This window comes from Pteropus vampyrus, unplaced genomic scaffold, assembly GCF_000151845.1.
Source record: "Pteropus vampyrus isolate Shadow unplaced genomic scaffold, Pvam_2.0 Scaffold156, whole genome shotgun sequence".
NCBI classification, from domain to species: Eukaryota; Metazoa; Chordata; class Mammalia; order Chiroptera; family Pteropodidae; genus Pteropus; species Pteropus vampyrus.
The window spans coordinates 1,574,875-1,591,460 of NW_011888937.1; the positions used below are offsets into that span (position 1 = coordinate 1,574,875).

At 45.0% G+C, this 16,586-nt stretch overlaps 1 protein-coding gene across 14 annotated transcripts in view; it reads left to right on the forward strand.

The window, feature by feature from the left end:
• The first annotated feature begins 8,877 nt into the window (after positions 1 to 8,877).
• The window catches only part of TRABD2A (TraB domain containing 2A), an 86,158-nt gene continuing 78,449 nt past the window's right edge, over positions 8,878 to 16,586 (forward strand). For 6 of the 14 annotated variants that reach the window (XR_002782671.1, XR_002782661.1, XR_002782664.1 and 3 more), the window contains exon 1: positions 8,880 to 9,674. The gene's annotated coding sequence lies outside the window, so the exon portion shown is untranslated. Of the gene's footprint in view, positions 9,675 to 10,818; positions 11,009 to 16,586 lie in introns of those variants that run through there. The other 8 variants (XR_002782659.1, XR_002782662.1, XR_002782667.1 and 5 more) reach the window with 5 other exon arrangements.

Genomic DNA, 16,586 nt, shown 5'->3' on the forward strand with positions numbered 1-16,586 from the left:
TTCTCAGGCAAACCCCCCTTTTCTAACAAAAGTGTAGAAATATTTATGAAGCACCTCAGGTAACGCATGGGGTCAGGAGACCTGGGACCACATGCTGGCATTATTACTTATCAGCCCTGGGCCCCGAGCAGGCACTTTACTTCTCTGAACTTCGATTTTCTCATCTAAGAAATGGGGATAATAATTGAGCTGTCACGAGGATCCGTGAGACAAGCACCTTGAGAGCATTTTGTAGGTGAGATGTATTACATAAGGGGAGCCATTCAACTACTTGAGTTTATTTTTATAATTTCCCTATATAATGCTAATACTCTACTGTAGTATTTTCTGAGCTAGTCTCAGTATTGTTCTATTGTTATCATCCCATGACGCCCAACAAATGCTTCTGAGCATAATGTTAATGTTTCAAAAGAGGTTTCTGGAAATGTTAAAAGACAGAGTCATTCTGAAGGATATGATGGCGATGGGTGAAGGAAAATGTGTGAGTCCTGAAATTAAGATTAGATGATATCTGGAATTGATTGGGAAAGGGAGATGTTGGGGGAGGCTTCCAGATATGGAAGCTGCAAGGACCAGGCTTCGCCCACGGTATCCTAGTCAGCTTGGGCTTCATAACAAATACCACAGGCTAGGTAGCTTCAACAACAGGAATTTATTTTCTCTCAGCTTGGAGGCTGGAAGTTCAAATTTAAGCTGTCGATAGGTTTGGTTTCTTCAGAAGCCTCTCTCCTTGGCTTGCAGTTGGCCACCTTCTTGCTATGTCCTCACGTAGCTGTCCCTCTGTGCATGTGCATCCCTGATGTCTCTTGGTGTGTCTGAATTTCCTCTTCTTATAAAGACAGCAGTCAGACTGGAGTATGGCCCCACCCTAATAGTTTTATTTTAACTCAATCACTTCCTTAAAGGCCTTAACTCCAAATATGGTTAAATTTTGAGGTACTGGGGGTTAGGACAGAAGCGCTTAGGTAAGTGCTTTTGTCCCTCCAACCACCCTAAACGCAGAAGCATATTACCATTGGTACTGGCAGTGACACAGACCTCTCTGGCATTGAGGTGCAGTCAACATATGAATTTGGGTGGGTGACACAATTCAGCCCATAACACTGATCAACATTTAAATCAGATGACTGCGTTTGGTCCAGAACAGGAACTCTGACTCTTAGCCCTCTGTGAACTGGTGTGAACACATGAGTTCATGTCCCCAAAGCAAGTAACAATTAATACTGCAACCAGTTGAGTAAACCAGGGAGCTCTCACCTGGAAGTCTGAGTTTCACCTACCTGGTTCATTTTTTCATTTGCTAATGAATTTTATTCAACAAGCATTTCCTGGGTGCTTGTCAGGTGCTGGGCATGAGGCCCAGTGCAGGGGATTCCAAGGCATTTTGGCTTGTGACTTTGAGATGTTCATGCTCTGTAATAGGAAACAGACATGTAAATAAACAGATGTGATGATGTGTGACGGGTATAACAGGACAAGTCTACACCAGATTCAGTGGTGGTGTGGGCTGATCCACAGTGAGTTGAGTGTTAAATAATGTGTAATTCCTATAATAATAATAGTTGACATTTATGGCGTCTTTACTCTGTAGCAGGCTTGGTCTTATGTGTTTTACTTGTGCTATCTGAATAACTACTACAACTGCTACCAGGTTGTTGAGTTCTTATGACAGCCTTGGGAAGGAATATTATTAGCTCCATTTACTGCCGTGGAAACAAGGGCCTAGGGAGTTTGTTATGGACTGAATGTTTGTGTCCTTGAAAAATACATATGTTGAAGCCCTAACTCCCAATGTGATGGTATGAGATGGTGGGGCCTTTAGGAGGTGATTAAGTTTCGATGAGGGTGGAGCTCTCACGGTGAGATTAGTGCCCTTATAAGAAGAGGAAGAGACATGAGAGCTCTCTCTCTTTCTCTCCACATATGCACAGAGGAAAGACAGCGAGAAGGCTACAAGCCAGGAAGAAGGCCCTCACCAAGAGCTGAAACTGCTGGCACCTTGATCCTGGATTTCCTAGCCTCTGGAACTATGAGAAATAAATGTCTATGGTTTAAGGCCCCCAGTCTATGGTGTTTTGTTATGGTAGTACCAACTGACTAAGACAGAAGTGAAGGAATTTGCCCAAGATCTCACGGTCCTAACTGACAGAGCTGGGATTTGCAGCTATGTTGGTGTAAATCTCAACAGGAGTGAGGCATGGAGGGAACAGGGAAGTTGGCAAAGAGGGATAGTAGACGCTGGCCTGCACTTAGCCCCTCTGCGCCTCAGTGTCTGCATCTGGAAAACAGTGATGACAATAGTATGTACTTCCTATGGTTACAAAGTGCTCAGAACAGCATCTGGCAAGTAGTGAAGGCTGTGTACATGTTTGCTGTTATGACGTTGTGGTTGGATTTGATGGATGCTGGGAGGATAATGAGGAGATTGTTGCTATGATACAGGTAAGTGATAATGAGAGTCAGACTCATAGAGTGGCAGTGGGGATAAAAAGCTGAAGAATTTGAAAGTTAATCACCATAGGAAATAAGCAGTAGTGGAATGGATGAGTGAGTGACAGAGAGACATCTGCCAACATGGGTGACATAGTGACATTAAGAGCAATAACTAACACAATGTGAAAGGTTCTGGGCTAAATGTCTCTTCTTATGTATCCAGAGCCTCACCCAGCTTAATAAATCTTTCATAACATTTGTCATACCACCTGACATATATAGTACATAAGCAGCTGGGGACTATAGCATAACGAAGTTGACAAATCAAAAAAGCCATCACAGAGATGAGGCAGCCTGGCCTTAGAGAGCTCCCAGTTCTCCATGACCTATTCATGGCATCCAGGAACACCACCAGGGCCCCAGGGGGAGATATGGAAGTTGCTGGAAGGGTTGGCTAATAGGTTTGTAGGGGTGAGGGTGTCACCACTGCAGGGGGTGAACTGGCCCAGAGATTTAAGGAAAGTGGCAGTAGATCTCATGTAATCTGCAAAGTCAGGAGCTCAGCCAAGAAAATAGCAGCAGATGCTTCAGAGGCAGGTACAGCACTGATGGAGGCAGGTTAGCCCCTGGGCCTTGGACCTCCTTGGGGAGGAGGAAAAGAGAAAGAATCCCCAAAGACTGAGCATTTCTCCAAGGGAGGCTGAATGAAGCCCGAGGAGACTGGTTTCCACAAGAAGAGACTGAATTTCCTTTCATTGGTCCACCTACTCCTTGCCTGCTGGCGTGGGCCCCCAAGCATTCCCAGAGAAATAAAGAAGGCTGCATTCCCCTTCTTCCCCTCCCCCCACAATATGGGTAGCATATTCCCTGGACACATACTGTGTAGCTGTGTCTTCTATTTGCGTTGTCTTTCTCCTATCTCAATGTCTGTATTTTTTCTGCAAATGGGGTCCAGTAGTCATCCCAGCCCCACTACGGTGACTTGCTGAGTGACTGTGTTAATTATGCTCTTTGGATTGCAAGGAACAGAGACTCACTGGGACTTCCTTGAGGGAAAGGAGGTGGTGCAGGTTGGGTTTTCAGGAAAGCAGACTCTGAGATGGTTTAATGTGCAGGATGATTATTAAGGAGTGGCTTTGGATTAACTTCCATTGAAAGGGAGGAAGAGAGACTGGACAGAGGGAGAAGTCAAGCTGTGACAGCCTCAGACTCCATGACAGCCAGAGGAACTCTGTAGCTACAATTATTCCAAGATGGGCTGAGATAGCCATTGGAATGGCAAGGTGGCTCTCTGTAGCTGAGACAATACTGAAGGGCCTGACACTCTGCTGCCCATGGTCTCCCAGGAACTCAGTTCTTCCTCACTCCCTCTGGCTTCCATGACCCCTATGTTCCTCTTACGTACTGCCTGCTTCCTCTGTGGGTCTGGTCTGCTCTCTCCTGGGAACCATCTGGATGGTCCTTAATGGGTCCTCAAACCAAGTTCTGGAGGGGCTACTCATGTTAACCTGAGTCTGAGACTCCCAGACTCTTCCGTGGAACACGGATTCTGGGGATGTTAATATGTCCTTAATAGCTGGGTAACATGTACATGCAGGTTCATTGTACTCTTTGCCTTTCTTTTGTGTGTGTTTGAAAACTCTTCATAATGGAAAATGTAAATAAATACATCTCTTTCTTAAGAAAATGTTAATTGGTAAGAGAGGAGGTGGTATAGGGAAGTGGGTGAAAGTTTGGATTTTGAAGTTAGAGTGTGAGTTTGAATCCAGTCCCTACTAGAGGCATGACCTTGGGCAAGTGGCTTAACTTCCCTATGCTATCTCCGCTCTCCTGAACTAGGGCAGGGTGACTCCTGATAGATAGGGACACAGTGATTGGCATGTCCATGCCACTTATTTTATGGGAAAACATCAAGTATGAAGCCAAAATGTCTTTAAAAAAATTGTACATGTATGTGTACAAAGACCAACTGGAAAAATAATTTTACTGCTGCCTCTTTTCTGGGAGACTGTAAAACCTATTTTTCTCTGTAGACATAGAGCTATCCTTGGAGTGTGTCCATGCACACTTGGAGAGAAGCTGTTGCTTGGGCTGGAATTCTGGGTCCACAAGGAAGTTCCATAGCATCTTTAGGAAGAAGAAAAGCAGATCTCAGACCCGCTGGCTGGGACGGCTTATGGACGACAGGTGGAAGGGGATCTAGGACGACAGGTGGAAGAGACTCTCTCTCTTATTAAGGCTACTAACATTAGTTTGTGAGGCTCTGGCCTCTTATTAAGGCTACTAACATTAGTTTGTGAGGCTCTGGCCTTATATTGATTGCCATTCATGGGGCAAAAAACAAACAAACAAAAAAACCAAAAAACCAACAAACAAAAAAACAAAAAACAAACAAACAAAAAACCAAAAAACAAAAAACCCCTGCTTTCCCGAGAAACAGCAGACCTCTGGCAAGGAATGAAAGAAGAACAGAGAAGCTTCTCCCTCTGTCAAAAAAGTTATCAGGTGCCAGATGCCAGGGCAGTATTGCAAAGCCTGGTGGGGTCTCAGGGGCGAGATGGGGGTCACAGCAGCCAGACAGCAGAGAGATGGTGCCTGGGGATGCTGGCAGCAGTTGCATCTCTGAAAAGAACTGGCCAGGCCAGCAGCTGCAGCGCTCAAGCCACTGTTCCTGACAAACAAAGTGGAATAACAAGAATAATAATCCTCATGTTTCTCAGCTCTCATTTTCTTCACTGTATTATTCCCTGCAGCATTATGGAGAGCCGTGTAGCTGGTGGGAAGAGTGAGTAGATCATTAGGTACAGAGTACGTGTCAAAGGCATTTAGTTAAAAAAATTATTAAATTTAAAGAAATTGTAAGTTCTTCCTGTTATAAAAAAAATCAGCAATACAGAAGCATAGGGAGTACAAACCAAAAGACCCTCTTTTTTTTTCCCCTCCCCCACCCCACATCACTCCCACTTTATTTCCAGAAGGAGAGTCATCGATATGATGTGTGTCCTTCTATTCCAGGACATAAAGATTTACCCTATTCATTCAAGTGGCCAGATAACTTTTCATTATACAGATTGTTGAGGTTTGTCACTGTTATAATGACACAGTAAATCTAGCTGTGGTCTGTGTGTGTGAGTTTGCACGTATGTGTCAACATTCCTTAGGACAGAACCCTACACTGGAATTTCTAGGTCAAATAGCATGTACATTTTTAAATGTTGCTGAACTGCCTTAGGAAAAGCCTATACATTCCCATTTAATATTTCTATGCTTTTATTTTTGCCCATTTGAAAGGTGAAAACTGCACCTAGTTTTTTTCTTTATTAAAAGAATATTTTATTTTAAAACTGTGGTAAAATATACATCAAATTTATCATTTTAATCATTTTTTCCTTCTTTTTTTCCTTCTTTTTTTATTAATTAGGAACTTTTCTACATTATGGGTATCATCTAGTATTTTTAGTTTTATATATTTTGCTTAACTCTGTATATATAAGACGAGTTCTAATCTTTACGGCATCTCTGTAAGACTATTATTATTCCTATTTTGCAGATGAAGAAGCAGATGAAGATAAGTTACATGACTCACCTAAGGTCACAGAGCTAATAAGTGGCAGAGACAAGATGGGAATTCAGCTTAGTCTGACTTTTTCACAGTCTAAGGCCAAAGGGAAAGTGTTTGAGGCAGTTAAGGTTGTTAAGAGTGGGCAAGACTAGCAAGGGTGTTTGGAAGGCCAAGGAGTTCAAGGGACTTCAAGGGGCAGGCTGGGGGTAAATGAGTTTGGGGATATCTAGAAGAAGTAGGTGTTCCTAAGCATGGTGGAGACAAGAGATGGGCTCCTGCTTTCACCTACTGCTCCTGTTGCACGAAGGACACCAAAGCACTTGTGAAATTGGGGTCTTGAGGGTGTTCACTCCCCTCTTACCTCTGTGGCTGGCAGAGGGTGTGGTCTGGAGGCCCTGTGTGGGTGCTAATTCCCTGAAGTTTTTTGTTTGTCCTCTTTCCCACATCCAATCAACGAGCAAGTGCAGTGGATTTTACTTTCTTAATGTCACTTCACTTCTCTTCATCTCTTGCCAGGGCCTCAGAGCTGTAGGAATCATAGCAACTTGCTTTTCAAAAACTGCAACAGAGAGAGAAACTCTAGCAAGAATTGGCGTTACACTCTCGTATAATCATGTACAAGTAATCACATACATCCTGTCACCTTTGCCACATCCATAGGTTAGAAGCAAGTCACAGGTCCTGTTTACACTCAAGGGGAGGGGATTAAACAAAAGTGTGAATACCAGGAGGCACAATCAAGGGGTCTTGCTCACCATACTTGGGCTGTCTGACCATTTTGGGAAACCTGCAGTGTGTTAAGTGACTCAGGACTTGGACTGCTGAAGGTTGGCCACATCAGGCAGGGAGAGGCAGGGCAAAGGCACAGAGGTGTGGCAGAAGCCATGGCAAACCCTCGACAGACCCTAAAACCTTTGTTTTTGAGAAAATATCTGATTTTTGGGAAAGAGCAAAAAGGCTTCTATGTTATAATTTTCTCAGGTGATTGCTTTGAAAGGGACAAGGTTTACAGATTTTTGTAAATTCAGGAAGCCATTGGCAGGGGCACAGAGGACAAACTTAAGAGTAAGTGAACATAGGAAGGTTGCAGAGGTATCAACTGTACGTGAAAGAGAAACAGAAAGAAGCAGGAAAAGGCTTAGAAACATCTAGGTCTCTGGCAATGGGATGCGGGATGTAAGGACCAAGAAAATACTCAAGTCAGGGAGTTGAATTAGATGCAGAAACTCTGTGGATAGGCAGAAAGGGCGCTACTGGTAGATTTAGCATCTCCTTCTTGACCAGGAAAGGGAATCCAGGAAAGCTTTCAGTCTATGTCTTTAGAAGGCAGGTGAGGACCAGGCCATACCAGCCTATCTGTCACCAGGTATGGGGCAGCAGTGTGGACTCAGGAGACTCAGGGCTACTTGTGGAGACATGTATGTAGAGTAGATTTGATTGTACTGAATGTTTGAACACTGACTGTCTTACAGAATAAATCCTACTTAAGGATGGGTCTGGCTAAGGTAGGAAGCCCCATTTAAAAAAATGTTAGAACCAAAAAAGATATCTTTACACTAGACATTTCAAGCTCAGTGTCTGACTATATCCTGGACCATAAAACAAGTCTCAATAAATTTAAAATGATTGAAATCATATAGAGGATGTTCTCCCAGAACAATGGAATTAGATTAGAAATCAATAACAATAGGCTATTTAGGAAAAATCCATAATTTGAAAATTAAACAACATATTTCTAAACTATTCATGGTCAAAGAAAAAAATCACCAGGGAAATTAGAAAGTATTCCCACCTAAATGATAATGAAAATACAACTCTTCAAAGTCTGTGTGAGGCAGCTAAAGCAGTACTTGGAGGGAAATTTATAGCTTTAAATGCTTATACTAGAAAATAATATTCAAAGTCAAGGACCTAAGAGTCCACCTTAAGAAGCTAGAAAAAGAAGAGGGAAGTACATTGAAAGTAAGTAGAAGGAAAGCAATTATAAAGGTAAGAGAAGAAATTAACAAAATAGAAATGAGAAAAACAAGAAGAGAAAATTAACAAACTCCATAATGTTTTGTGACATTCTTCCCCCACTTCCCTCTAGCCACAGTTGATTGGTTGATAATTCATTTGTAGTAGAGGAAAGAGTATATGAAGCAATAGTTAATCACTTCCTTTTGAGTTTTTGATACTTTCACCTCACAACTAGAGAATGTTTTTGCCAGTAGGCAGCAGCCCTGGCGCCTTGAAAACCCAGACAGGCTGCATTCTGGGGTTCTGAGTGGGCTTGGGAACCAATGATTGCTGCGGGGTTGGAAGGGAGTTAATTGAAGACAGGACAGAGAATCAACTCCAGAAAGCAAATTCTCACATTTAGGAGAGGAAAAAGCGATTTCACAAAAACATTTGAACCCTAAACAGCCGTGGAATCGAAGCTTGAAAAACTTGGCTCGTTTAAGCCAGAGTTTCTTTACTGGAGTACTGCAGATGGGGGCTGCACGGTCTGAGAAAATTCCTCCTCCTATTGCATGCAAATCTGGACGCCCTCACCCTCCACCCCTCCATCCTCTACTGTTTCTATTAGAGTCTCAAAATGGACTGAGACTTAAAGCAATTAAGTTATTCAGTCCAAAATGCTCCATTAAACACCACTCAGAAGTTAATCACGCATAAGCCTGGGTTGTAAAGGGAGGTGGTAAAGTGAACTCAGGCCTTGGGTGGAAGGTGGGAGAGGCCGTGCACAGCTGCTTTTATAATTTTTTCTTCCTGAAGAGTCAGTGCTGTGAAAAGCCCCTTGGGAGTTTGGAACTGAAAGCGAGCGACCACATTTTGCGGGATTACTATGTGCACCAAATGAAGTGATTTTCATAAACGTCTTTATTTAATCTGTGCAGTAATCCTTCGAGTTTGGTGCTCATATCCCTAATATTATTCCACCAAATCCCTTAAGAGGGCACTTAATGGAGTGCCGGCTTTTGTGGTTCCGGACTTTAAGTGAATGCACACATCGACTATTCCTCTCTTTTACAGAAAAAACTGCCATGCGATTTTCTTTGTTTAAATGAAAGTTCCTTTAAAAATAGCCTTCCATTTGTTTCTTTGGTCTCTTTCAGTCAAGAGGCACCCTCAGAATTGGAAGCATAAACGCAGAAGTAAGGCAGGAGCCAATACGATTTTAGGTTGAACTTAGAAGACAGTGCTGGAATCTCACTCTTCCCTTCTCTCCGTCTCCCAAGGGGACGGGCGGCTCTGGCAGGGTTTGGGAGCGAGAACCGGGGGCCAGAGCTTCGCGGCCTCCTCTATACTGGGCTGACGGGCAGTGGGGGGTCGGGAGGGGTCAGGCCGGGCCCCACGTGGCCGCAGCCAGGGGGCTCTCCGGGCCCCTCCCGGAGGTGGCAGTGCAAACTGCAGAGGGAGCGGGCAAGAGGCGCGGGGCAGCGGGCGAGCCCCGGGCCCTGAGCCCGGCGCGCCATGGCGGGTGCCAGGCCAGTCCGCAGCCCCAAGGCCACCGGCCAGCCGGCCCGGGCGTCCCCTGCCGCCTAACTCCTTGCCTGCGCGCCTAGGCCTCGGAGACGGAGTGAGAAGGATGAGTCCCTGGCGCTGGTTGCTGCTGCCGACCCTCTGCCTACCACTCACCGGCGCAGTCCAGCCGCGCAGCGCGCCCGCTTGCGTGGACTGCGAGCTCAAGCCACAGGTAAGGCGCGCCGGATGCCGGCGGGCAGCCTCCCGGCGCCTCCCGGGTGGCTACCTCCCGAACCCCACGAAACGCCGCGCACTCGGACCCGGAGCCGATTCTTCGGGTGGGGCTTCACCTCCCCCTGCGGCGTTTTCTTGCTTGCGCGCACCGCGGCTCCTTCAGTCCCCCTCCGGCGGGGGCGCAGCTCTGTGGCCGCCGAAGACCCCTGTCCCTCAGTCCTCGCGCTTTGCCAGCCCAAGGGAGTCACGGCGGAGTCTCCTGGGTCTCGCCAGCCAGCGTTGGGGGCATTCGAGGGACGAATCCGCGAGAACAGCGTGGGGCCGAGACTTGGGCACATTTACTTTGGAACTTTGTTCCGCCCTCTCTTCCCTAGCGTTTAATATCTCCTGCTGTTACCCAAATGGTGAAAACACCCTGCAAGTTGCTTGACTTAATCTTCATATTATTATTCAATCCTGAGTGAGAAGGGATTTTAGGGAGCCGAAGCCATTCCCTTATTTTACCGATCTGGGAAACCGAGGCTCAGAGAGGGACCTTTGTGCTCCAAGTAACCGAGTGCATTTGCGGAGGACCGCGCCTGACAGCCTTGCGTGCACGCGTAGGGCGCTTCCTTAGCGGTTCACATTGGGCATTTTGCAGGCAAGGGGAACCGAGGCGAGGGAGCTCCAGTGACTTGCTCCGGTCCACCTGTCAGTCGTATAGGCGCAGAAGCCCAGCGGGTACAGGGCATGTCTCGCGTTTTCGAGGCTGGATGTCTTAGGAGATGAGCGTTTGCTTCTGATCAATTTTCTTAGGCTAGAAAATTTTTGTCTTTCTCAATTCCCTCTCATTTGAGGGCCGTGGAGGTTGAATTTTGCGAGTTTGTATCTGTGAGTCGTATCTCTGGATCCTTGGCGCTGGGGAGGGTGAACCTTGGCTTGTCTTTCCGGTGGCCTATGAGCGCTCGGACGCCAGTTGCCGGAGATCAGGGTCGGCTCATCTTCGCTGACACGGAAGCAGCCTCTCGGGAGGCGTCCATCTCTGGCTGTTCCTAATTTCATTCATTGACTTAAGCACAGCAAAGGAGAGGGTGACCTAGTCGAGCTGGACATGGCGCATGGGGCTGGCTGCGGAGCTGTGTTCCCATGTGTTCCTAAGGCGCCTGGGCTGCGGGAAGGCGGAAGGTGCGGGGGCCTGGAGAGGAAGAACACACCAGAAAGAGTTTCAAAGTCTGCTGAGGTGTGGCCACTGCGTGCTCGTTGTACAAAGCAGGAGTCCATCCTTTCATATGAAAGCAGAATGGCTTTCACTTCTGCAAAATCTATTACCAGCTCGTAATTATATTATGACCGGTGAGTCTTAATAAGGTCTGTTTCTCTCTTCTCTTGAATCTGTCCTCATGGGTCTTTTATTCTAACAGTTCTCAAACTTTTTGGTCTCAGGACCCCTCTACATTCTAAAAAGTATCAAGGTCTCCCAAAGAGCTTTTGTTTATGTGGGTTAACGGCAATATTAGTAAAATACAAGAACACACGAGCACACGTGCCATTAACTATCAGAGAGGTGACATTATCACATGCCTGTAGCCTCCAGAAAATTCTATTTGTACACTTGTGAGAGAATGAAAGAGGAAAATATCTTAGTATTATGAAAATAATTCTGACCTAACAGATGGCTCGAAAGGGTGGTAAAGATACCCATAGGTCCCTGGACCACACTTTGAGAATTACTTTCTATTCTGTGGGCAAACTGCCTTATTCCCCTGCAGAGGTCAGAAGGTCAGCCACCAGCGGGTCTTTGTGCTTAACCTGTATGCTGTAGAGGGCACTGTGGGTAGGTCCTCCAAAGGGCTAGGGTATTGAGACTTAAGAAGGGCTTTCAATCCAATGCAGCACTATACTATAGCTTTCGGGAAGGACTATGGCTTGAGAGCTGATTTGGTGTTCAACTTTAGTTAATCATTAGAGAGGTCTTCTGAGCTGAAGCTATCTAGACACTGTGGGCTTTACCCTGAGTACCACATAGGCCCTGTCTCTTCCTTATCAATACTCAGACAGAACTCTTGAGTTCTTTACTGTTCCTACCTGTGTTCTTTCACACTTGCTGTTTTTTTCCCCAGATATGCACGTGCTTGCTCCCATACTTCCATCTGGTCTTTGCTCAAATGTCTCTCAATGAGACCCTTCTTGATTACCTATTAAAGATTATGTCCCCGACCCCTACTCCACACCCTGCCTGCCCGCCTATCTGCCTTTTCTGATTTATTTTTTTCTGGAACACTTAACCATCATCTGATAGTATTTTTTTAGTTGTTGTTTATTGTAACAAAAATGTTGTAATCTTAATAGGAGTAGGGACTTTTGTCTCTTTTGTTTGTTCCTGCATTGCCAGTGCCTAGAAGAGTGCCCAGCCATATTAGATGCTCAATAAATATTTCTTAAGTGAAAAAGGTAAACTAAAGCCAACTTATGTTAGTATCATTCTCCCTGGTCTGCTGAAGAGTACTCTTGGAAAAGTGCAGTTACCACAGGTTCCAGGAAGCTGGGATGGGAGGAACTGAGGGGTGTAGCCACTTAGTCCACATTACACATGCTATCATTGTGCTCCTTCATGTCATTGCATGGATTACACACGTGTGTGTTAAAAATCTCTGGAGATTCAGATCACAGAACTTGTAGCTTCTTGTGTCTCCATGGACGTGTCTTTTTCTTTTAGGATGGTTGCAATATGTTTTAGAAGGGACATGTTAATAGTGTTGTTTTTTTTCTTTTAAATCATCGTAATGTTAAAATACATGGCTTTTTCTAGTAGCATGCGGTGGCCATAATGACAGTGAAATGGGGTAGTAGAGCAATTTTTTTTTCTTTTGTGGAGACAAACAGCCGTACCCCGAGGATGTCAGTATGAGAGAGGTGGGGGCATTGCACCTGTAGGATCAGTGCAGCGTTTTGGGGTTTCGCTCATGTGCAAAGGCAAGGTCAGAGCTCCCTGATCAGGAGGCCTGAAGGCTCTTCTTTCAGCTCGCACCCTGCCCAAGGCATGCCGGGTATGGCAGTGTCAGTGGCCAGCTGGGATGGTCGCTGGTGCGGAATGGGAGACAGGATGCCCTACTCGGTCAGAACAGAACTCCATTTGTTGAAGAAGTTCTATAAGATGAGGGTTGTTTCTTTAAAAATGCTTTAAGACCACTGGCTTAAAAAAAGTGGGCCCCCTCCCTCCACCCCGCAACTGTGTTATCCTGAAAAGAGAGAATGGGAAAAGTTGGCAGCTTGAGGATTTGAAGATGTCAGCGTGGATTTATCTGGGTGGGTCATCAGGGCTCAGAAAAGGGAGCTGAATAGACTTTTCTGGATTGAGTCAGGTAGCTCCACTGAGCAACAGTGCACCAATTAGGGTATTTGTTGAAGAAAAGATATGACTATGAATCTTGAGTAAAGTCCGCTGCATATTAAGGCTGTACAATGTGGCATTTAAAACCTAGGGATTAGGAGCCAGCATGCCCTGGCTTCAAATCCTGGATCCACTATTTAGCAGCCGTGAGACCTTGGGTAACATCATAGGTCTCTCAAAGCCTCAATTTCTCCATCTGGAAATGGTCAATGTCTTGTTTAGTTGCGTTTCTTCCCAATTCCTCTTTTCCCATTTTCTTGTGAGTGGGCACCCGGCAGGCTTTCACACTACCATGCCACCAAAACTGTTCTTGTCCATGTCCCCAGTGACCTCAGTGTTGCTCCATCCAGAGGTCAGTTCTCAAATCCTCGACTCCTTTGGCCCATCAGCCACACTGACCCCACCTGCTTACTTTCTCCTTGAAGCATTTTCCTTTGATTGGCTTCCTACTCTTCTGATTTTCCCAACAACCTCACTGACCACTTCTCATTTTCTTTTTCTGGCTTCTCTTCTTTGTTGTGACTTTGCAAAGTTAGAGCATATCTAGACCTTTTTTCTACATTTACACTTAGGCCCTTGGAAAGCTTATCCAGTCTCATGGCTTTAAATAACATCTACATGGTGATGATACTCTCATTTTTATCTGTGGCCCAGGCCTCTCTCAACTCCAGACTTATGCATCCACCTACCATCTCGACTTCCCCACTTGGATGTCTGCTTGACCATTCAACTCAACAGGGCCGAAACCAAACTTCTGACCTTCCCCTCAAATCCTGTTCCACCCTCTGTGTTCTCCATCTCAGTTGATGGCAACTTCGTCCCTTTCATTAATCAATTCATTGGCAAATCCTATTGGCTCTAATTTTCAGAATATGTCCAGAATCTGATCACATCTTATCAATTCTGTCACTACCAGTCTGTTCTCTCACTGGATTATTTTAGCAACTTCCTAACTGACCTTGAGTCTGTCCTTATCCCTCAATAATCTATTCATTGCAGCTGTCAGAATGATTCTGTTAATACATTAAATCAGTTTATGTCACTGTTCTCACAAAAACCTGCGCTAGCTCCCATCTTACTCAGCATAAAAGCCTGAACCTTTCCAGTAGCCCAGCAGTCCCCAACCCCTGGGCCATGGACCGGTACCGGTCCGTGGCCTGTTAGGAACCAGGCCACACAGCAGGAGGTGAGCGGTGGGCGGGGGGAACGAAGCTTCATTTGTGTTTAGTTTGCAGTTGCTCTCCAGCGCTAGCATCACCGCTTCAGCTCCACCTCAGATCATCAGGCATTAGATTCTCACAGGAGCACTTGTCCCTGGTGCCGAAAATGTTGGAGACCGCTGCAGTAGTGCATGGGCCCTGTGGCCTGGCCACCCTCACCTCTCTGATCTTTACGCCTGCTTTCCTCTTTAGTCATCCTGCCTCAGGGCCTTTGCACTGCTGTTTTCACCTCCTGGAGGGAATGCTCTTCTCTCAGCTCCCTGGTTTGCTCTCTCACCTCCTTCATGGCGAGGCTTAAATGACTTAGCAGACTTTCACGATCACCCTATTAAAGGCTGCACTCCACTTCCTCTAGTCCCCCTGCTCCTTTTCCCACTTTCATGTTCTCCATCTCAGTTATCACAGCCATACCTAATTCAGGGAGCTGTTTCATTCACTGCTGTATTCCTAGTGCCCTAGAACACACTGATGTCTAGTGCCTACAACACTGCCTGGCACATGGTAGGCACAGCATAAGTAATCGTGGAACAAATGAATGTTGAATGAATGTAGTAGGACAATCCATGTGCAATGCTTGGGTGGTACCTGGCACACTGAACGTTCAGTAACAGCCGGCTGTTCTTAGCATCATAATTGTTACCACATGGCTAGATGCTAAAATGAGTCTTGCTTTTTTTTTTTTAAATTTGAGCAATTTTCAGTGAAAAGATCATACAATGATCCTATTTCTACACTAATAATAATTGAAAAGTCAACAATAAAATAAATAAATAAAATGGGTACATATAGTTGAACAGATTTTGTTTAAATAGAAGTGTAAGTATTTTGAGGTAGGATGAGACTTTAGAGAGATTATATGAATTGGGTAAAAACAAACCCAAACCAAACCAAACCAAGCGAACAACCCTCCCTTCTTCCTCTTTTCCCCCTTCCCCCCAGCACAATACATCACGCTCCTGCAGTATGGGTTTGGTTTTCCTGGGAATATATTTGTTTAATATTATGGTCTGATAAATGAATTAGGTGCCCACGGGTTTAATCATAACATTTGGCCCTTTTGCCATTTTTCCCTGTTGGAAACTGTGTAGAAGTCCTTTGGTAGACTGCATGGGACTTGTGTGATCAGATTTCTTATGTAATCTGGAGATGCCCAGTCGAATCACCATTCAGGACCCTTTTTTGATTATCAGCTCTTCGCTCTATAAAGAACAAATAACCAAACTGAACCTACGCTTGGAAGACTACCTCTAGCATATCAGTTGCATTTATAGGCGATTATTTTGTTACCCATTTGAAATTAACTAAAGCCATAACTATCAGTCTCAGCTTTTGATTGGCATCTAGTTTTTCTACCAGCTTGATCTGATTCTAAGCAACAGTGAGACATTTGATTTCTTAATTAGCCTGGGAAGCCATTTTTAGTAGGTGTGCAGTTTCCATTCGGCTTTTTGAAGTATTTAAATAACCCTGGGGACCCTCATTACTCCATAACAGGATATCTGAGGACTGGCTGGAAAGCCCCTACATGATTCATCTCTTAATGTTTACTTGACCATTAGTAGGTTTTAAAAATACCTTCTTTCTTTCATTTGTTCATTCATTTAACAATTACCTGTCAAATTGTTTATTATCCTAAACTATGACACGGGTTGTTATCTAACTTTTACAGATGAGAAAACTGAAGTATAGAGAAATGTAGTGGCTTTTAAAAAACCTCAATGGGGTAGCTCAGACAGAAGCAGAATTTAGGCTTTTTTTGCCCAATTAGTGCACCCTCGAAAAGATGGGTGAGCAGAACTGCAACGTAAATACCTTAAAAAACAAGGTCACAGGCTTGGGGCTACTGAGATATATTCTGCTTGGCTTGCATGGCATTTAATAAAATTGAGGTAACATTTCCCAATTGGAAGATTTTATGTAAAATCCGAATTTCTAGTTTCTTTTGAAAAGTCCATTCTGGAGCACTAGGCCTGTTCTCGCATGGCCAGCACTGGCTTGGGATGCTTAGCCAACATCCTTTATTGAGAGATGTGGGCTCCTTTGCCACTGACCTCCCCCCATGGTGTCTCGCCCCCAGCCCACATGCCTGCCTCTGCCCTCATCTGAGTGGTCAGAGGGTGTTTTTGTGGAAGGTGGCAAGGGGGCGTGTGGAGAAAGAAGATTGAAGGCTGTGAGAATAGGACCCTTGCTTTAACCAGTTCCATTTTTGTCGTCTTATATTTTGAGATTGTGTAATGTTTCATTTAAAACTGGTTGCTGCTGCTTAAACAATAACACACAAATGCAAATATATTTGATCCTCATTATTTGTAGATTCCAC